Raw genomic sequence first — 23,217 nt, forward strand, 5'->3', positions numbered from 1 at the left:
GGACTACAGGTGCCCGCCACCACACCTGGCTAATTTTTTCTATTTTTTAGTAGAGACAGGGTTTCACCATGTTAACCAGGATGGTCTCGATTGCCTGACCTCGTGATCTGCCTGCCTTGGCCTCCCAAAGTGTTGGGATTTCTTGTGTGAGCCACCGTGCCCGGCCAGTTTTGAGCAATTTTCTTAATCTTGACTTATACTTTTATTATCCTGTAGTTTGAGAGTGTGTTTGGTATGATTTTGGTTCTTTTACATTTGTTGAGGATTGTTTTATGTCCAATCATGTGGTCAATTTTAGAGTACTCACCATGTGATGATGAAAAGAATGTATATTTTGTTGCTTTTGGGTGGAGAGTTCTGAAAAGCTCTATCAGATCCATTTGGTCTAACATTGAGTATAGGTCCTGAATATTTTTGTTAATTTTCTGCCTCTGTGATAGCAGCCAGGAAGAAAATGATTCCCTGAACAGACCAATAATGAGCTCTGAAATAGAATCAGTAATAAATAGCTAACAAACAAACAAAAAAGCCCAGGACCTCACGGATTCACAGCCAAATTCTGTCAGATGTACAAAAATGAGCTGGTACCCTTCCTACTGAAACTATTGAAAAACAAAACAAACAAAAATGAGCAGGAGAGACTCCTCTTCAAATTGTTCTTGATACCAGCGTCATCTTACCGAAACCTGTCAGTGACACACACAAAAAAGAAAAGTTTAGGCTAATATCCTTGATAAACATTGATGCAAAAATCCTCAACAAAACACTTGCAAACTGAATCCAGCAGCATATCAAAAGGCTAATCCACCATGATCAAGCAGACTTCTTCCCCAGATGCAAAGTTGATTCAACATTCACAAATCAATAAATGTGATACATCACATAAATAGAACTAAAGACAAAAACCACAAGATTATCTCAATAAACACCGAAAGACTTTTAATAAAATTCAACACCCTTCTATGTTAATAACTCTCAATAAACTAGGTATTGAAGGAACATACCTCAAAATAATAAAAGTCATCTATGACAATTCCATAGCTAATATTATACTGAATGAGCAAAAGCTAAAAACATTCCCCTTGAAAACCGGCACAAGACAAGGATGCTCTCTCTCAACACTTCTATACAACATAGTGTTAGAAGTTCTGGTCAGGGCAATCAAGCAAGAGAAAGAAATAAAGGGCATCCAGATAAGAAGAGAGGAAGTCCAACAACTTCTGTTTGCAGACAACATGACTCTACATATAGAAAACCCTATATGTAATAATCTCAGCCCAAAAGCTCTTCCAGCTGATAAACAACTTCAGCAAATCTGTAGGATACAAAATCAACATAGAAAATTATTAGGATTCCTATACACCAACAGCAGCCAAATCAAGAGCCAAATCAAAAAGTCAATCCCATTTACAATTTCCACAAAAGAATAAAATACCTAGAAATACAGCTAACTAGGGAGGTGAAAGATTTCTACAATAAGAAGTACAAACCACTCTTCAAATAAATCAGAGAAGACACAAACAAATGGAACACCATTCCATGCTCATGGATAGGAAGAATCAATATTGTGAAAATGGCTATACTACCAAAAGCAATTTATAGATTAAATGCTATGCCTATCAAACTAGCAATAACATTCTTCACAGAACTAGAAAAAACCTATTTTAAAATTCATATAGAACCAGAAAAAGAGCCCAAATAGCCAAGGCAATCCTAAGCAAAAAGAACAAAGATGGAGGCATCATATCATCCAACTTCAAACTCTATGTACTACAAGGCTACAGCAAACAAAACTGTATGAAACTGGTACAAAAACAGACATAGACCATATGGAACAGAATAGAGAGCCCAGAAAAAAGCCTGTATATCTATGACCATCTGATCTTTGTCAAAGCTGACAAAAACAAGCAATGGGGAAAAAACTCCCTATTCAATAAATGTTGCTGGGATAACTGGCTAGCCATACGCAGAGGATTTTTACTAGACTCCTTTCTTATACCATATAAAAAATAACACAAAATGGATTAAAGATTTAACTGCAAACCCCAAAACTATAGAAATGCTGGAAGACAACCTAACAATACCATTCTGGGCATAGGAGTGGGCAAAAATTTTATGACAAAGACACCAAACGCAATTGTAACAAAAGCAAAAATGGACAAGCGGTGGCTTTGGCACAGCGGAAGAAACTATCAGACAACCTGCAGGATGGGAATAAATTTTTGTAATCTATGCAAAGGTCTAATATCCAGCATCTATAAGAAAGTTAAACAAATTTACAAGAGAAAAACAACCGCATTTAAAAATGGGCAAAGCACATGGACAGACACTTTCCAAAAGAAGACATACCGACGGCCAAGAAGCATATGATAAAAAGCTCTATATCACTAACCATTACAGAAATGCAAATCAAAACTACAGTGAGATACCATCTTATGCCAGTCAGAATGGCTATTATTAAAAGTAAAAAACAAAACAAAAACCAGGTACTGGCAAGGATGTGGAGAAAAAGGAACACTTTTACACTGTTGTGGTAAAAATTAGTTCAGCCATTATGGAAGGCAGTGTGCTGATTCCTTAAAGACCTAGAGGCAGAAATACCATTCAACCCAGCAATGCTATTACTGGATATAGAGCCAAAGGACTATAAATCATTCTACTATAAAGACACATGCAAACATATGTTCATTGCAGCACTATTCACAATAGCAAAGACATGGAATCAACCTAAATGTCCGTCAATGACAGTTTGGATAAAGAAAATGTGGTACATCTACACCATGGAATACTATGCAGCCACAAAGAAAGAACAATATCCTATCTTTTGCAGGAACATGAATGGAGCTAGAAGCTATAATCCTTAGGAAACTAAAGCAGGAACAGGAAACCAAATACTACATATACTCACTTATAGGTAGAAGAAGCTAAATGATAAAAACTTATGAACACAAAGAAGAAAACAACAGACACTGGGGTCTACTTGAGGGGGGAGGGTGGGAGGAGAGAGAGTAGCAGAAAAGGTAACTATTGGGTATTGGGCTTAATACATGAGTGATGAAATAACACGTACAACAAACTGTCCCATGACACATTTTTACCTATGTAACAAATCTTCACATGTACCCTCAAACCTGAAATAAAAGTTTTTAAAAAAACTATCCTTTAAATTTACTCATATAAAAATAAGTGCTATCTGTATAAATTGGAGTTCATTCTCATCAACAAGTGGGAAATAACAGGCCAGGAGGATCACTCATATTTTGTTTTAATGAAAAGTGATTCATGCTGGATATAGTGGCTTACATCTGTAATCCCAATACTTTGGCATGCCAAGGTGAGAGGATCGCCTGAGACCAGCCTGGGCAACAAAGCAAGGCCTCATATCAACAAAAATAAAAAAAAAATCTTAAAAACAAGGCTCATAATTATATAAAAGCATTTTGAGCTTGAAAAATATATTTCATCTTTATAATTTCAAAAGCCACAAAATGTAATATATACTACATTCACAAGGTCTAAGTCTTCAAAGAAACCAATGTTCTTAGGATTAAATATTTCAGCAAGAATGCTACAGAAACATATTTTCTTTCTATAGTTCAGCAATCTCAAAACTTAGTACTTTTAATGCAATAGTGCTCATCTACAAAAGACTAATGAATCATTATTTTTTTCTTAAGAATATTTCTCAAACTGAGATTCCTATTTCTCTACAAACTAGCTGTGATTAAAAATATAATAAGAAGCCAAATCTTAGGTGCCCACTACAGGGCAAAATTATTATTTAATTATATTAATTATTTAGTGTCACATTATCATTGGTGTCCTGAAAAGCAAGCTAACTACACACACACACACACACACACACACACGTGTGCACACACATGATAGAATATGTATACATGAACTTTGAAACTCAGGTTTCTGAGACCCTACAATGGCAAATAGAACAGAAAAAAATTTTAGTGAAAATATTTATATGTGTTGATAAAGCCTGTAGGATTATCATATTAATAAACATCACATTTGTTAATTTGTACAGATCAATGGGAAAGTATACTTGCTATTTCAAGTAATCACTTGAAATTCATATGAATTTTTGAATTGATAATACTAGTAAACAACTATTATAGAATTAAATACTCAGAAATTTATTCAAACCTATTATTAACCTCCATTACCTGATGAAGTCTTCAAGACTACAACTAGCAAAGTAGGCACTTCAAGTACAGAAGGTCAAAGTCTGAAATTTTTACACTTTGTCCTGTCAATATCACTTTTCTAATCTGGGGTCTATGAATAGATGTGGGTAATCTGTGAAGTTGAATGAGCAATATTATAAATATATATTTTCCACTTACCTGCAATGGACATTTTGCATTACATTCCATTTTGATGGTAGGCAACAAACCATAGTAATGCTTATTGTACCTAAGATATGAGGTTTGATCACTCCCTTTACAGTTGTTATAGATATCTCAAAATATCTTTTATGCTAATCGATAGACAAATTATAAGATATTTTAATTTTATATTTTAGTAAAGAAACATATATTTCTATATATCAAATATTTTATTTTAAAATTTTCCCAATGACATTTTAATATAATTGACATTCATTGCAATTGTATGCATTCCTTATATGCATTTAAGCTCTTATTCTAAGTAGAGATCCATAGGTGTCAACAATGGATGTAGACTTCCATTGTGGTTCATGGCAAAAAAGAAATTCTGTTAGGTCAAGTGGATTGAGAACGCTCTTTAGATCATCTTCATTCTCACTGATTTTCTGCCTGCATGATACATCAATTAATGAACAAGGGACAAAGTCTCCAATGATAATTGTAAAGTTATCTATATCTGTTTGCAGTTCTAACATTTTGACTTATGTATTTTGATGTTCTGTTGTTACGTGCATACCTTTTTAAGGTTCTTATCTCTTCTTGGAAATCTGTGCCATTTATCATTATGTGATATTTCCCTTTATCCCTAATAATCTTCCTTGTTTCCAAGTCAGCTTTTCCTGAAGTTAATGTAACTTTCCCTGTTTTCTTTGGTTAATGTTGGTATAATATATCTTTCTCCATTTATTTACTCTTAACCCATCTGAGTCTTTATATGCAAAGTGGTTCTCTTGTAGGCAGGATATAGCTGTGGGTTTTTTTTTTTTAATCCAATCTGACAATTTGTGTCATTTGACTGTTATTTTTATACCATGCACATCTAAAGTGATTATTGATATAGTAGGATTGAAATCGACCATATTGCTAATGTTTATTTTTCTTTTAATTGCTCTGCCTTTCGTTTCTTTTTTAAATTTATTTTTACTCATGTTAATTGAGCATTGTTTATAAATCTACACTATTTTAAAATGTATACTGTCAATCCAAGGGTAACCAACACAAATTTTTTTTAGGAAGTATAAATGAGATGTTCACAAAGGAGATTACATAAGTATATCTTCAAATAATATTATGCTTTTTCATATGTAGTATAGCTATTGTTTAACAGAATGATCCTAATTCTCTGATGTTTCATATCATTGTCATTCATTTCACTTTTATATATGCTAAAAACATCCAATTTACATTATCACAATTATTACTTTAAGTAAGTTAATTTGAGAGCAATTAAGTATAAATACATATATTTTACTTGACTTATTCCTTTTCTGATGTTTTCTTTATACGTATTCAAGTTTTTAACCTACATCAATTTTCTTCTGTCTCAAAAACTGTCAACATATTTTGTGGAGTAGATGTACTGGCAATAAAATTCTTCAGTTTTTATTGTGTGAAAAAGTTTAAAAATATAAGTTTTAAAAGTTTCATATTTATTGAATAATATAAGATAGTACAGAAAATTCCCATTTTATAAATATTTTACATTAGTATGATACATTTTGTTACAATTAACAAACCAATATTTTTATTTTATTATTAACTAAAAAAATAGTTTATTCAGATTTTCTTGATTTTTATCTAATGTCCTTTTGTGTTTCAGGTTCCCCTAAATAACCATATTACTTTTAGTTATCACAGCTTCTGAGGTTCCTCTTGGTTGTGACAGCTTCTCAGACTTTCCTTATTTTCAATGACTTTGACAGTTTTTAGAAGTACTGATTAGGTATGTTAAGGATGCTCCTTGTTGGAATTTATCTGATTTTTTTTTTCATGATGAGGCTGGAATTGTGGATATTTAAGAGGAAAGCCACAAATATAAAGTAACATTCTTATCACATCATACTAAGGGTACATACTAGCAACATGATTTATGACTGTTGCTTACCTTGATCACCAGGCTGAGATAGTTATTCTCAGGTTTCTCCCCTGAGGTTTCCCTTGTTTTCCCTTTTCCACATCATACTCTCGAGAGGAATGTATTTATGCATAGTCAGCATTTATGAAGTTTTGATATATGCCTCCTTCCTTTGAAGGGCATAATATCTATAAATTACTTGGCGTTCTTCTGCATGAGAGATTTGTCTCTGCTCTTCCAATCGTTATTTATATTTTTATTTATATTGTATGGACTCACGAATATTCAATTTACACTTTGTATTATAATCCAATACTACTTTATTTTGTTACTAAATCATTTCAGCTTTGGAACGTGGATCTCTTTTTGGTGGTTCCTGTGTCCTCTTCTTTGACATATACAAATCAATGTTCCTTTTTGTTTGTTTGTTTTTGTACTTCCTTAGTTTTTGGCATGATGGTTCAGGCTCATCTTGTATATTCTGCCCCAATCCTAGCAGTAGCCATTTCTCTAAGGAGCCTCAATTTCTTTTATTTTTTTCTTTTCTTTTCTTTTCTTTTATTTCTTTCTTCCTTCTTCCTTTCTCCTTCCTGTTTTAAAGAATGGTATTAGAAACTAAGATCTACGTTCTTGTTGTACTCACTGCTAATGGGGTATCAGTGCTTTCAGGCCTTCTCAGCTAACATAGCAAGGAAATATACATGTTTTTGCTAACCTATTTTTATACATACATATCTAATTTTTTCTAAGTAGACATTTGCATTTATATTACATTAAATGTATATTAATACTAATGTCTCCAACTCTAATCCATTACCATATACACCATTTTGGCTTCCCTTTGCTAATAATGTAAATTCCCACTCAGATAGTAAAAAACCTGGCTCTGTTTGCCATCCATTTAGGTCATTGTTTATTTTCAGTATATATGTATAATTGTACCAGAATAGTTCATCGTTACCTTCATGGGAAACAAGTTATTCAGCTCCATCACATCACATCAAAGGTGCATGTTATCAACAGTACTTACATTTGTGTAACAAGAACTTTCCTTGTGTGCTGTTCATTTTTTCTTCCTTCTTGTAGACTACTCATTTCAAAAATTACTTAAGTCAGCATTTTTTATTCTTGACCTTACATAAAAATTATTTCATACATTTGTAATAGTTATTTTTTCTTGTCACAGTCTTCATTCCTTCCTGGGAGTCCTCAAACCTCCCCAATATTTATTTTTTGTAATTTGCATATATTAAGTTTCCATCTTTATGCTTTCTACTAGTTTTGAAAAATGCATAAGATCATGTATTCAACAAAATATCACACAGAATAACTTTGCTACCCTAAAAATACTCTGTGCTTTACTATTTAATTCTCATGCTGTGTACCTACCAGAGCTTCTGGGAATCAGTGACTTTTTATTGTCTCTATAGTTTTGTCTTTTCCAAAACATCATATTATTGAAAAGATATCTTTTTTCTTTTTCCTTTTTTTTTTTTTTGGAGACGGAGTTTTGCTCTTGTTGTCCAGGTTGGAGTACAATGGCACTATCTCAGCTCACCGCAACCTCAGCCTCCCGGTTTCAAGTGATTCTTCTGCCTCAGCCTCCCAAGTAGCTGGGATTAGAGGCATGTGCCACCACGCCTGGCTAATTTTGTATTTTTAGTAGAGACAGGGTTTCACCATGTTGGCCAGGCTCTTCTCAAACTCGGACCTTAGGTGATTCCCCCGCCTCAGCCTCCCAAAGTGCTGGGATTACAGGCGTGAGCCACCGCCCCTGGCCCTCTTTTTTCTTAATTAACTAAAGACTATCATAAATTTAGATTTCCTTAGTTTTTACCGTATGTTTGTTTTCTGTCTGAGGAGCCCATTCAAAACAGGACCTTACATTAAATTGTCATGTCTCTTTGTGAATCTCTTTGTGGTGACAGTTTGTCAGAATTTTCTTGCTTTTGATGACCTTGATAATTTTGAATAATACTGGTCAAATTATTTGTAGGTTGCCCCAATACTGGATTTTTTTCTCTGTTTTTTTTTTCTCATTATTACACTGAGTTCATGGGATTTTGAATGGAGGTGTAATTTCCTCTCAAATTACACAAAGCTAAAGTGTAATTTTCCTCAAATGTATATAAATCAAATGTATATACTATCAATTATTTATGACTATCGATATTGATGGTGGTTACCTGGCTGAAGTAGTATCTGTCAGATTTCTCCACTATAATGCTATGTGTTTTTTCCTCATTCTATTCTGTACTCTTTGAAAGGGGGCCAATGTCTGCAGCTCAGACTTAAGGAGTGGAGAGTTATACTTGTCTCTAGGGTGTCTGTAGATAAATTATTTGGCTTTCTTCTTCATGGGAGATTTGTCTCTTTTCATGACTTACTAATTTGCTCAATTATGTATTTATATCAGTATAGATGCACAGGTATTTATTTTATCCTCTATGGTATAATCCAGCACTACTTCATTTTTTGCTAAAATTGTTCCAGCTTTGGATAGTAGAATTTCTTTCACTTGGCTGCTGTGTCGCACTTTGATATATTTCCAACTGTCATTTCTTTTTTTTCTTTTTCTTTTTTTAGCATTTCCTTCCTTTCTGGCATTATAAGATACTCCAGACTCATCTTATATATTTCCTGCCACAGTCCTAAAATCAACCACTTCTCCAAGAAGCTCCACTTATATTTATTAGAGAAACCAAGATGTGGGAATAGATGTGCATGTTGCTACTTGTGTGTTTCTTCAGATCCTATAAGGGGACAAAGCAAAAAATACATGTATGTGTACACTAACATGTGTATAGACATACTTTATAAATAATTCTATATGTAACTGTTCATATATACATGAAATTAAATAAATTCCCAGTGAGATATGTAACTTTAATCCATATTACCAAATGTATCATCCTACTTTCTACCTCTTGTGTATCTACAAAATCCTATTCCAACTGTGAGAACCTGACTCATAGTGTAAGCCAACTTTTTTCTTAATTCTTCAATTTCAGTATACATCTGTAGTAGTAGCAGAAATGTTAACTCATATTTCTACAGAAAACAACTTTATCAAATAAATTCCTTACGAGCATTTTAATTTTGCCTTTAATCTTAGAGACTGCATTCATTTCTGAAAATACTTAAATCAGCACTCTTTTCCCAACCCATTTAGTGGGGTTGTTTCCTATACTTGCAATAAAACTAAATTATCTTGTCACAGTCTACATTGTTTCCTGTTATCCCACAACTTCCTTTTTGTTTGTTTGTTTTTTGTTTTTTGTTTTTGAGATGGAGTCTCACTCTGTTGCCTAGGCTGGAGTGCAGTGGCGCCATCTCACCTCACTACAACCTCCACCTCCCAGGTTCAAGGGATTCTCCTGCCTCAGCCTCCCAAGTATCTGGGACTACAGGTGCACACCACCACGCCCAGCTAATTTTTGTATTTTTAGTAGAGACGGGGTTTCTCTATGTTGGCCAGGCTGGTCTCCAACTCCTGACCTCGTGATATGCCTGCCTCGGCCTCCCAAAGTGCTGGGATTGCAGGCATGAGCCACTGCACCTGGCCTATCCCATGACTTTCTATGTAATTTTTTAAAATTTGTTTTCATTAAGGTTCTTTTTTATTTTCTATATTTCTACAGTTCTTGACAAATGCATAGTGTCAAATATCCTTATTTACAGTATCATACGAAATAGTCGTACTCTTTAAACATTTCCTGTGCTTCACTTATTATCAGCCTTTAGTAATTATTTGATCTTTTATTATCCCATTAGTTTTGCCTTTTCTAGAACATAATATAAATGGAATCTTATAGCACATAGCCTTGTAAGCTGGCTATTATACATTTAAGTTTTTTCCTGTTATTTTTTGGCTTGATAGCACAGATTGTTGATGCAATGAAATATTTTTCAACAATCTGAGCTATCAAGCCAAACAATAACCTGGAAAAACCTTAAAAGTATATTAGCCAGTTGACAGGGCTACATGCTATAGATTCCATCTATATTATATTCCAGTTTATTTATCTGTTCATCTATTGAAGGACTTCTTGGTGTATTCCTGTTTTGGGTAATTATTCATAAAACTACTACAAACTTCTACCTGCAAGTTGTAGTGTGAACATAGATTTTAAACCATTGTGTAAGAACCTCAGGGCATAATTGTCAAATTGTATGGTGACATGTTTAACTATGTTGGAAGCTGCCATATTGTCTTTGACAGAGGATATACTATTTTATTAACACACGCCCATCAGCAATAAGTAGGAGCTCCTTTAGAAGCTCCAATTATCCCTGCATTATTTGAGGAAAAGCCATCATTTCTCCATTGAGTTGCCTTTGCTTCTTTGTCAAAGATCACTTGACTGTATTAGTATGGTTCTATTTCTGAGCTTTGTACTCTGTTCCATGGGCCTCTTATTTCATTAATACAATGACTCCTTAGCTACTGTAGCTTTATGGTAAATCTTTAAGTTGCATAGTATAAGTCTTCCAGCTTTGCTCTTCTTCTTTAATATTGTGTTGACTACTCCAGATCTTTTGCTCTTGCACATAAGCTTTATAATAAGTTTGTTGATAATAAAAATTAGTCTGCTGAAATTTTTATTGGGATTAAGTTGAAGTTTTAGATAAATTTGGAAAGAAATGGCATTTTAAGAATACTGAGCCTTCCAATATATGAATACAAGATCTTTTCATTTACTTGGGTAGTCATCAATTACTTTTAAAAGAGCTTTGTAGTTTTCCATGTCGAGTTTCTGTACATATTTTGTTACATTTATACATATTTTAGAGTCATTATAAATAAATATGGTCTTAATTTAAATTGCTCATTGCTGGTATATGGGAAAGAAATTTACTCTCTGTATTAATCTTATATCCTGTGTAAAATTGAGATAATCATTTATTTCCAGAACTTTTGTCAAATCTCTGGGATTTTCTACATGAACAGGTATGTCATCTGCATGCAAAGATAGTTTTATTTAGTTTTCCCAATGTGTATATTTAATTTTTGTCTCATTGTATTAGCTAGGATTTATAGTATATTGTTGAATAGTAATGACGGAGAGAATTTTGAATATAATTTTATCTTATTGTGGTAAGAACCCAGCATGAGACCTGCCTTTTTAACAAACTTTAAGTGTACAATACAGTATTGTTGACTATAGGTACAATGTTATATAACACATCTCTAGAAATCATTCTTCTTGCTTAACTGAAACATCTTGCCCATTGATTGATTAGTAACTCCCCATTTCCTCTATCCCCAGGCCCTATAAGCTACCATTCCACTCTGATTCTATGAATTTGAGTATTTTAGACACCTCATATAAGTGAAATCATGCAGTATTTATCTTTCTGTGACTAGCTTATTTCGCTTACTGTGTTTTTACTTTAATTTCATTTTACTATGGCCTCAAGGTTCATCAATGCTGTCATATATTACAAAATTTCCTTCTTGTTAAAGGCTAAATAATATCCCACTGTATGTATACAGCATATTTTCTTTATCCAGTCATCTGTCAAAGAACATTTAAATTGTTTCCATATCTTGGCTATTTGTGAGAAATTGTGAGAAAAAAAAATTGCCAATTTGTGAGAAAAAGAAATAAAAAGACCTCCAAATCAGAAAGGAAGAAGTAGAATTGTTTCTGTTTACAAGTGGCACGGTCTCATATAATGAAACTTTAAAGACTCCGTTAAAAAATGTTCGAACTAACAAATGGATTTAGTAAAATTGCAGGATACAAAATTAAAACACAAAAAAATTGTGTTTCTATGCATTAACAATAAACTATTTTAAAATAAAATTAGAAAACCAATTTCATTAACAAACAATAAATTAATTAGAAACAAACTACAGAGATGAAGGACTTACATATTAAAAACTATGAAACATCAATAAAATAAATTTTAAAATACACAAGAAAATGAAAAGACATCTTGTGTTCACAGATTTAAAAACTAATATTTTTTAAATGTGCATATTTTTCAAAGCAATCCACAATGTTGTCATCACCAAAACTTCAATGGTATTTTTTACAGAAAAAAAAGAAATTTTATAATCAACATGCAACCACAAAAATCATAAATAGCCAAATCAATCCAGAGAAAGAAAAACAAAACAGTGGTTATCTCACTTCCTGATTTCAAGATATAATACAAAGCTACAGAAACCAAAATGGTGAGGCAATATTTGCTTTGTTCTCAATATTAGAGGAAAGCATCTAATTTATCACAGTTAAATATAATATTTACTATTGATTTTTTGTAAGTGTTCTTAATCACATTGAGCAAGTTCCCCTATATTGTCAGTTTGCTAAGTGTAATTCTCATAACTGGAAGTTATATTTTGTCAAAAGTTTTCCTGCATCAATTGATATGATTGTATGATTTTTCTTCTTTAGTCTTTTGATTTGGTGAATTACATTAAATGATTTGTGAATGTTGAACCAGTCTTGCATACATGAAATAAATCCCACTTGACCATGAAATATAATTATTTTGATATATTGGTGGATCCAATAAGTTAGTATCTTTTGAGAAGTTTTGCATCTAGGTTCATGAGAGATACTGGTTTGTACTTTTCCTTTCTTGTAATGTTTGTGTTTACTTTTGGCATTAGGGTAATTTTTGCCTCATAGAATGAGTGGAAAGTCTTCATTCTACTTGTAGTTTCTAGGATGGTTTGTGGAGAATTGGTATCATTTATTCTTTAAATGTTTGGTAAAATTTACCTCCTAAAATCATTTTTTCCTGATGCTTTCTTTTCAGAAAGATTATTAACTTTGGTTTAATTTATTTAATAGATATCGGTGTTTTCAGATTATATATTTCTCCTACATGAGTTTGGAAGTTTGTGTTATTCAATAAGTTAATCAATTTCATCAAAGTTTTAAAATTGTAATGTCCATGGAATAAACAGTGATGGCCTCATGGAATCAACAAAATACCCTCTTTTTTAGTTCTTTTGTTTGTTTTTTGTTTTTGTTTTGGCTTTGGTTTTTTTGAGACAGGGTCATGCTCTGTTGCCCAGGCTGGAGTGCAGTGTCATGATCTTGGCTCACTGCAACCTGTACAGCCTGGCTCAAGTGATTCTTGCACTTCAGTCTATAGAGTAGCTAGGACTACAGGCACATGCCAGCATGCCCAGCTAATTTTTGTATATTTTGTAGAGATGGTCTTTGGCCACGTTGCCCAGGTTTCTCTCCAAACTCCTGACCTCAAGTGACCCACTCGCCTGGGCCACTCAAAGTGTTGGGATTATAGGCGTGAGCCACCACACTCTGCCCTCTTTTTCATTGCTGATATCGGTAAACTGTATCTTTTCTCCTTTTTCCGCTGGTTAAATTGACCAAAAGTATATCAGTCTTCTCAGTTTACCAATTTATTAATTATATTGAAATTTTCTAAGAAACAGCATTTGATGCTTCTCTTAAATTCACGGTTTTTTTTTTTTTTTTTTTTTTCAGATATCTAGATGAGGGTTTGTACTAGGACCCTAATTCTCTGATGGTCCGAGAAAAGCTGTCAGTTTTCAGGTTGTTCATCTTTTCTCTTCTTTTAATGTTCAGCATGGAATTTTCAAGCTTTTTACATATCAAAATTGATACTAAGTCTATGTCTGAATTTAAATATATATATGTATACATATATATGTCTTAAAATATTTTTCTTGTGCTCTTGTTACTTTTTAAAATAGCATTCTGTTCTCATTTATGATTTCAATTTCTCCTTGTGGACTTTTTAAATGACTATCTTAAAAAAACATATTCTGCTTCTGAAATTATTTTTATTTATTTTGGTCACATATTTTATTTTTTAAACATTTGTTTATCCTTTTTTTAATTTTGTATTTTTTTAAGTTCCGTTGATCCAGAATGGACCATTCATATTTAACAACGATGCCTGCAACTATGGGAGAGAAATTCCATATGTGGGCAGAATCTGTTCAATGTTATTCTTTATTTTCTGTGCTGGAGCTTAGGGCTGGTTGTTTTGCTGGGCAGAAATTCACTCCTCTAAGGTGCATTTGACATTTTTAAGAAAAAGTGTTGACTCATAGTTTCTTGACATTCTGAATATAAAGTAAGATAGATAAATTGGTGGTTTAAATGCTTTGCGTAACTTCAATTAATTTCCTTGGCTTTCAACCTCATGACTTGCCTCTAACATTCCTGGTGTTTCCAAATCGAAAGCTTCCCAAGCATATTTGGGCAGGATTACTGAATATTCTAACCTGCAGCTTCTGCCAACTTATTTTATCAGTTGGCATTCCTCTCTCTTCATTTAGCGTTCTCACAATCTGTTGAAATCTTTTCTGATTTTTTTTCCTTTCCAATTCTTTTTACTATTTTAAGCCCATGTGCTTTCTGTAATATCATTTAATCATATTTAGGAAAAAGGTAAAAGAGAAAAATGTGTATACAGCAAGCCTTATTTAATTGGAGTTCCCACCTGAAGTGCTTCAAATAAAATTTAATATAAATTTAAGTTATTTTGAAAGATTCTAAAGATTATCACTTATTTATAATATTGTCATATTTGACAGTTCACTAAATAATGCAGAGAAAGCCTCAGAAGCCCAGATTATTTTTCTAACAACATTGACTTCCAAAAGGGAGGAAGTGTGGTGATTGTTCCTTAATTGTTACATTTTGTGATCTACTGATTATTTTTAAAGACAGCAATCTTTATACCTTTCCAAGTAAAAATGTTTTAAAATAAAAAAGTCTATTACAGCAATATTTTTATAAATGTAGACATTTTATTATGAATGCAGAAGAAAGATGTAAACTCCTAATAATGATCAAAAGAGATAGTGCCAGGTCTTACATATAATCTTTCTGGGTTCATACAGTTGTTGTCTGAAGTTGGGAAACAATTGCCTAGCAAAATTATTGAAAATGATCATACAACACAGTAGCCTTTAAGAAGCATTTTATAAGGCATATGTGCTTGGCTATGATGAAATTTAACCCAGCCTTTCTAATTCTCATCATTGACTTTATTAAATAGCCCCAATAACTCTGCTGAGAAACATTTAATCATGAAAGCCAGATCTGTATGAAACATTATAGCATAATTCACATTTTAATGCTGACTAGACCACTGGCAATTACAAGCAGCACCCAGAGATAGATAACACATAATTTATGCATTTAAAAATGTTTTGTTAAGCAAAAATCGACAAATAGGATCTAATTAAACTAAAGAGCTTCTGCACAGGAAAAGAAACTATTCATATCAACAGAGTAAACAGACAACCTACAGAATGGGAGAAAATTTTTGCAATCTATCCATCTGGCAAAGGCCTAATATCTAGCACCTATAAGGAAAGTAAACAAATTTACAAGAAAAAAGCAAACAACCTCATTAAAAAATGGCGAAGGAGATGAACATACTCTTCCTCTTCTCAAAAGAAGATATACATGCGACCAACAAACATATGAAAAAAAAGAAGCTCAACATCACTGATCATTAGAGAAATACAAATCAAAACTACAATGAGATACCATCTCACACCCGTCAGAATGGCTGTTATTAAAAAGTCCAAAAACAACAGATGTTTGTGAGGTTGTAAAGAGAAAGGAATGCCTTTACACTCTTGGTGGGAGTATAAGTTAGTCCAACCATTGTGGAAGACAGTGGCAATTTCTTAAAAACCTGGAGGCAGAAATAGCATTTGACCCAACAATCGCATTACTGGGTATATGCCCAAATGACTATAAATCTTTCTATTACAAAGATACATGCACACATATGTTCGTTGCAGCACTATTCACAATAACCAAGACATGGAATCAACCTAAATGCCCATCAATGACAGACTGGGTAAAGAAAATGTGGTGCACATACACCATGGAATATTATGCAGCCATAAAAAGAAATAAGATCCTGTCCTTTTTGGGGCCATAGATAGAGCTGTAGGCCATTATTCTTAGCAAACTAACACAGGGACAGAAAACCAAACACAGCATGTTCTTGCTTATTAGTAGGAGCTAGATAATGAGAATATACGGACACATAGTGGGGAACAACACACACTGGGGCTTATTGGGGGTGGAGCGGGGCATGGGAAGAGCTAGAGGAACCAGAAGAATAGCTAATGGATGCTGGGCTTAATACCTAGATGATGGGGTGATCTGTGCAGCAAACCGCCATGGCACATGTTTATGTAACAAACCTGCACATCCTACACACGTACTTAGAATAAAAGTTGGTTTGTAGTTCTCCTTGAAGAGGCCCTTCAAATCTCTTGTTAGCTGTATTCCTATGTATTTTATTCTCTTGGTAGCAATTGTAAATGGGAGTTCATTCATGATGTGGCTCTCTGCTTGTCTGTTGTTGGTGTAAAGGAATGCTTGTGATTTTTGCACATTGATTTTGTATCCTGAGACTTTGCTGAATTTGCTTATCAGTTTAAGGAGTTTTGGGACTGAGATGATGGGGTTTTCTAAATAGAAAATCATGTCACCTGCAAACAGAGACAATTCGACTTCCTCTCTTCTTATTTGAATATGCTTTATTTCTTTCTCTTGCCTGATTGCCCCGGCCAGAACTTCCAATGCTACATTTAACAGGAGTGGTGAGAGAGAACTTCCTTGTCGTGTACCAGTTTTCAAAGAGAAAGCTTCCAGCTTTTGCCCGGGCACCCATTCAATATGTTATTGGCTGTGGGTTTGTCATAAATAGCTCTTATTATTTTGAGATAACGTTCATCAATACCTAGTTTATTGACGGTTTGTAACATGAAGAGATGTTGGATTGTATCAAAGGCCTTTTCTGCATTTATTGAGATAATCATGTGGCTTTTGTCTTTGGTTCTGTTTATGTGATGGATTATGTTTACTGATTTGCATATGTTGAGCCAGCCTTGCATCCCATGGATGAAGCTGACTTGATCGTAGTGGATAAGCTTTTTTACTTTCTGCTGGATTCGGTTTGCCAGTATTTTATTGAGGATTTTTGCATCCATGTTCATCAGGGATATTGGCCTGAAGTTTTCTTTTTTTGTTGTGTCTCTTCTCTGTTTTGGAATCAGGATTATGCTGGCTAAACTAAGTTTTACATATTTTAAGTTCTCAATTTGTTCTTTAAAAGTATGTAATTGCTATAAAAATAATAGAGAATTCAGAAAAAATATTTTAACAAAATGCTAATATCTTTTGCAATTATATTTAAATGTAACAGGGATGCTATTTGAAATAAGAAAAATGAAACAACCAACCCCATCAAAAAGTGGGCAAAGAATATGAACAGACACTTCTCAAAAGAAGATATTTATTTGACCAACAAACATATGAAAAAAGCTTGACATCACTGATCTGAGAAATGCAAATCAGAACCACCATCAGAAACCATCTCACACCAGTCAGAATGGCTATTATTAAAAAGTCAAGAAACACTATATCCTGGCAAGGCTGTGAGAAATAGGAACGCTTTACGCCGTTGGTGGGAATGTAAATTAGTTCAACCATTGTGGAAAAGAATATGGTGATTCCTCAAGGATCTAGAACCAGAAGTATCATTTGACCCAGCAATCCCATTACTAGGTATATACTCAAGGATTATAAATCATTCTACTATAAAGACACATGTACACATATGTTTACTGCAGCACTATTTATAATAGCAAAGTCATGGAACCAACCCAAATGCCCATCAATGATAGGCTGGATAAAAAATATGTTGTACATATATACCTTGGAATACTATGAAGCCATAAAAAGGAATGAAATAATGTCCTTTGCAGGGACATGGATGAAGCTGGAAGCCATCATCCTCAGCAAACTAACACAGGAACAGAAAACCGAACACTGCATGTTCTCACTCATAACTGGGAGTCGAACAATGAGAACACATGGACACAGGGAAGGGGAACATCACACACCAGGACCTGTTGGGAGTGGGAGTGAGGGGAGGGAACTTAGAGGACAAGTCAACAGGTGCAGCAAACCACCATGGCACACGCATACCTATGTAACAAATCTGCACTTTCTACACATGTATCCTGGAACTTAAAGCAAAATTTTTAAAAAGTTGGAAATATAAAAAAAAAACATGTTTTGTTTTTGCCTTTTTATTATTGTTATGTTTAATCCACTGAAAAACAACCTGAAAACACAACTATTACATACCGAACACTTTTAAAAAACTAGGTCATTTTCTATGTATCAGTCAGATTCTTGAAGTCAATATAAACAACAAAAAATATGTTTCTGGAAGGAGACTTAAAAAATGTTAATGGACAACCTTGGTATTGAAAGCATTTATTTCACTTATATACACATTTTAAAAATGAAACAGCTGCAATTTATCCTGCAATCAGTTCCAATATCTTATTGTTTTTGTGTAGCTCTTAATTTTAAATTAAAATTGATTTGCAGCCACAAAATTAAATGCCAAATTGATAAGTGTATCTGAAGTATTTCTAAAAACAATAAAAATTTTAAAAAACGACTGACGAAAGTTAAATGCTGTCTAAACTAAGTTTTGCCTGTTTTAAGGTCTCAATTTGTTCTTTAAAAATATGTAATTGCTATAAAAATAATAGAGAATTCAGAGAGAAAATGTTTTAACAAAATGCTAATATCTTTTGTAATTATATTTCAATGCAACAGGGATGCTATTTGAAATTAGAATAAAATTTAGTTATCCTAATTTATAAGTTCAAATTGAATTTTAAAATCTATAAGCTTGCCTACAAAAGTGGTTTCAAATATTTTTGTAAGAAATGTTTAATTACTTATTTTAGAAATTGTGTGATACAGATTTAACTTATAATATTATTTTTAGCCCCAAATTGTTTAAGTGAATTTGATAAACTAGATTGTTATGTATAACCATTTCTTTCAGTTAACGGTACTGGAGCAGATGATCATGTATTAATAAAGTTGCCCATGACAAAATCCTGGCCCTTCCGACCCCCTAAGCCAGAATTCTTTCTATCATTGTTTCAGGCTTCAAAATGGTGAGAAGATAATGAGAAAAGGAACGAATCTATGGATAAGAAGTAAGCAGAAAATCATTGACAATTGTCAAAATCTTGCCTCATTACTTCTCCAGGAATGATGTCTATCCTTTTCTTCAAACACATTCTGTATTCTAGGAATTCTGAATTATTTTGGATTAGCCAAACTCACTATAAACTCTACTGTAAGTATTTTCAAATACCTTACTTAAATAGGAACATTTATCCTTCTGGCCACTTTTATGGGCTATTTCTTCTTTACCTATCATGACATTTTTGCCATTTCTAAAGATCACCAGAACTAAGATTGGTACCTTTCCCGTGTAATCATTTCAAAGCTAATCATGACATGCAAAATATTATTTAGTTATTTGTTTTCAGAAGAGTTGTCTTGTACTCAGAGATGGTATTCTAAAGTCAGTATGTAAAAAAAAAAAATCTAACGTCAATATTACCCTTGAAAAATCACTGAACTGCAAATAAAGAGACTCTCTACCACTTAAGCCATTATGTATGAAATGACATGTGTAAGATCTAAAATTAATCAGTGTTAGGAAAGGAAATTTCCTAGCTTGAACTTTTATAATGTTAAATATAGTAGGTTTTTTCATTTTAAAAATATATAATATTAAGGTATAATTCACATGGAGTAAAATTAATCCTTTCTGGTATATATTTCTGAATGTTTGGCAAAGCACATAATCATGTAACTGGCAACACAATCATGATGTAGAACAAATTCATCATACTGAACAATTGGCTTCAGGCACTTTTGCTTCAAACCATCCTCCAAAACACAACCATTATAAACAGCTATTCTGTTGTCTGCCCCTATAGTTTTGCCTATAACACAATATAAAATGAATAATATCATATTGTATATTGACATTAGTGTATGGACTCTTTAATTTATCATAATGAATTTGTTTTTTTGTTTGTTTGTTTATTTTATTTTATTATTATTATAGTTTAAGTTTTAGGGTACATGTGCACAATGTGCAGGTTAGTTACATATGTATACATGTGCCATGTTGGTGTGCTGCACCCATTAACTCGTCATTTAGCGTTAGGTATATCTCCTAATGCTATCCCTCCCCCCTCCCCCCACCCCACAACAGTCCCCAGAGTGTGATGTTCCCCTTCCTGTGTCCATGTGGTCTCATTGTTCAATTCCCACCTATGAGTGAGAACATGTGGTGTTTGGTTTTTTGTCCTTGTGATAGTTTACTGAGAATGATGATTTCCAATTTCATCCATGTCCCTACAAAGGACATGAACTCATCATTTTTGATGGCTGCATAGTATTCCATGGTGTATATGTGCCACATTTTCTTAATCCAGTCTATCATTGTTGGACATTTGGCTTGGTTCCAAGTCTTTTCTATTGTGAATAGTGCCGCAATAAACATACATGTGCATGTGTCTTTATAGCAACATGATTTATAATCCTTTGGGTATATACCCAGTAATGGGATGTCTGGGTCAAATGGTATTTCTAGTTCTAGATCCCTGAGGAATCGCCACACTGACTTCCACAATGGTTGAATTAGTTTACAGTCCCACCAACAGTGTAAAAGTGTTCCTCTTTCTCCACATCTTCTCCAGCACCCATTGTTTCCTGACTTTTTAATGATTGCCATTCTAACTGGTGTGAGATGGTATCTCATTGTGGTTTTGATTTTCATTTCTCTGATGGCCAGTGATGGTGAGCATTTTTTCATGTGTTTTTTGGCTGCATAAATGTCTTCTTTTGAGAAGTGTCTGTTCATGTCCATCACCCACTTTTTGATGGGGTTGTTTTTTTCTTGTAAATTTGTTTGAGTTCATTGTAGATTCTGGATATTAGCCCTTTGTCAGATGAGTAGGTTGTGAAAATTTTCTCCCATTTTGTAGGTTGCCTGTTCACTCTGATGGTAGTTTCTTTTGCTGTGCAGAAGCTCTTTAGTTTAATTAGATCCCATTTGTCAATTTTGGCTTTTGTTGCCATTGCTTTTGGTGTTTTAGACATGAAGTCCTTGCCCATGCCTATGTCCTGAATGGTAATGCCTAGGTTTTCTTCTAGGGTTTTTATGGTTTTAGGTCTAACGTTTAAGTCTTTAGTCCATCTTGAATTAATTTTTGTATAAGGTGTAAGGAAGGGATCCAGTTTCAGCTTTCTACATATGGCTAGCCAGTTTTCCCAGCACCAAAAGTAGATAAAACCACAAACATGGGGAAAAAACAGAGCAGAAAAACTGGAAACTCTAAAAAGCAGAGCGCCTCTCCTCCTCCAAAGGAATGCAGTTCCTCACCAGCAACGGAACAAAGCTGGACAGATAATGACTTTGACAAGTTGAGGGAAGAAGGCTTCAGATGATCAAACTACTCCGAGCTACAGGAGGAAATTCAAACCAAAGACAAAGAAGTTAAAAACTTTGAAAAAAATTTAGACGAATGTATAACTGGAATAACCAATACAGAGAAGTGCTTAAAGGAGCTGATGGAGCTGAAAGCCAAGGCTCGAGAACTACGTGAAGAATGCAGAAGCCTCAGGAGCTGATGTGATCAGCTGGAAGAAAGGGTATCAGTGATGGAAGATGAAATGAATGAAATGAAGCGAGAAGGGAAGTTCATAATGCATTTGTTGTCTCCTGTATTGGTGCTTCACTACTTTCATTGTTGAAGAGTGTTGTAGCACAGTCACTTTTTTCTTTGTTTTTGTTTTTTATCAATTCAGCAATTGAAGGATATTTGTGTTGTTTCTAGTTCAGTGTGATTCCTAGTAAAGCCGTTATAAATATTGGCATACAGATTTTTACCTGAACAAAAGTTATCCTTTCACTTTGAGAAACAACCTGAGGTGAGATAGCCATGTCATAAAGTAAGCATATGAGAAAGACATTATCTGATTTATACTTTTAAAAGGCATTCTGAGATTTCAGGATTCCAGTATGAAGAAAATCTCGTAATTTGAGAATCTTATCCATATAACAAGAAAAAAATCAAAAAACCAACAAACTGAAAAACAACAAATTTTGTAGGACCCATTAGAAGTCACATAGTAATTCCCTTCCAGAGATCGTATAATGGAGAGAGGAACAAAAAGAACTTTACAGTGGGGAAACTTGACAAAAGTGATAACTCAGGTGTGAAACAACAAGTGAATAGTTTATATGCTTGATAAGATGTGATGAAAATGACATTTCACCTCTGTAGTCTTTCATAACATTCACGATGTTATAGGATATGTAGCACTTGGGTGTGAATTAGATATATCAGAATCATGAGAATGGATGAGAGATCCTCTTGGAAAAGTAAAAAGAAGACAAAGGAAAGAGATTGTAAGTTAAACCATTAGAAAACACCACCAACAACATTTCCTTCTCGATAATAAAATTGAAATGATCTTTAACTTGTATAACTAGACTAATAGCCTCTGAGGTTGTTCTCAGCTTCAGGGCCTCCCATACCTTTTCTGTTCTAAGTAAATAATTAAATCCCATCAGGATTGGTTCTTGTTTGAGTTCCCTTACAACCCATTAACATTAGCATTTGTTTATAACTCTGTTTGGTGAACTACCTTTGAGTATCTAATTATAGCTTACTTACTCATTGATCCCAGAAGAATATGGACCATAGCATGATTTTCTGTTTCCAGTGTAAACATATTTCATCTATTGTGACTTTGCAGAGATCTGAAGGCTGTATTATTTTTATAAGTTGTTGACTATGGCAAGTGCTTTCAAGCCTCAGGCTTCTGAAGGCATTCTAAATAGAAAATAGTTTCTACTCTGAAAAACTGTGAGGAACACTAATACTGAAAAACTTTGGCTTAATAGCATATGGAGCAAATTTGCCCTAAAAGTATATGGAGGGAAAAGTACTTGTGTTACCATAATGCATATTCTCAAGATAAGGCTAGACATAGTTAGATATTGAGCTAATTGTTATCTACAACACAAAATTTACTCGTCAATGTATATTTTTTAAATCAAATATTACAAAGAACA

At 33.5% G+C, this 23,217-nt stretch overlaps 1 long non-coding RNA gene across 3 annotated transcripts in view; it reads left to right on the plus strand.

Moving 5' to 3' along the window:
* Positions 1 to 23,217, plus strand: part of LOC109027129 (uncharacterized) — a 105,172-nt gene that overhangs the window by 13,234 nt on the left and 68,721 nt on the right. For all 3 annotated transcript variants that reach the window (XR_008680771.1, XR_008680769.1, XR_008680770.2), the window contains exon 2: positions 19,218 to 19,270. This is a non-coding gene — a long non-coding RNA (uncharacterized lncRNA). The remainder of the gene's footprint in view (positions 1 to 19,217; positions 19,271 to 23,217) is intronic.

The sequence above is a fragment of the Gorilla gorilla genome, chromosome 5, assembly GCF_029281585.2.
Source record: "Gorilla gorilla gorilla isolate KB3781 chromosome 5, NHGRI_mGorGor1-v2.1_pri, whole genome shotgun sequence".
Taxonomy (NCBI): Eukaryota; Metazoa; Chordata; class Mammalia; order Primates; family Hominidae; genus Gorilla; species Gorilla gorilla.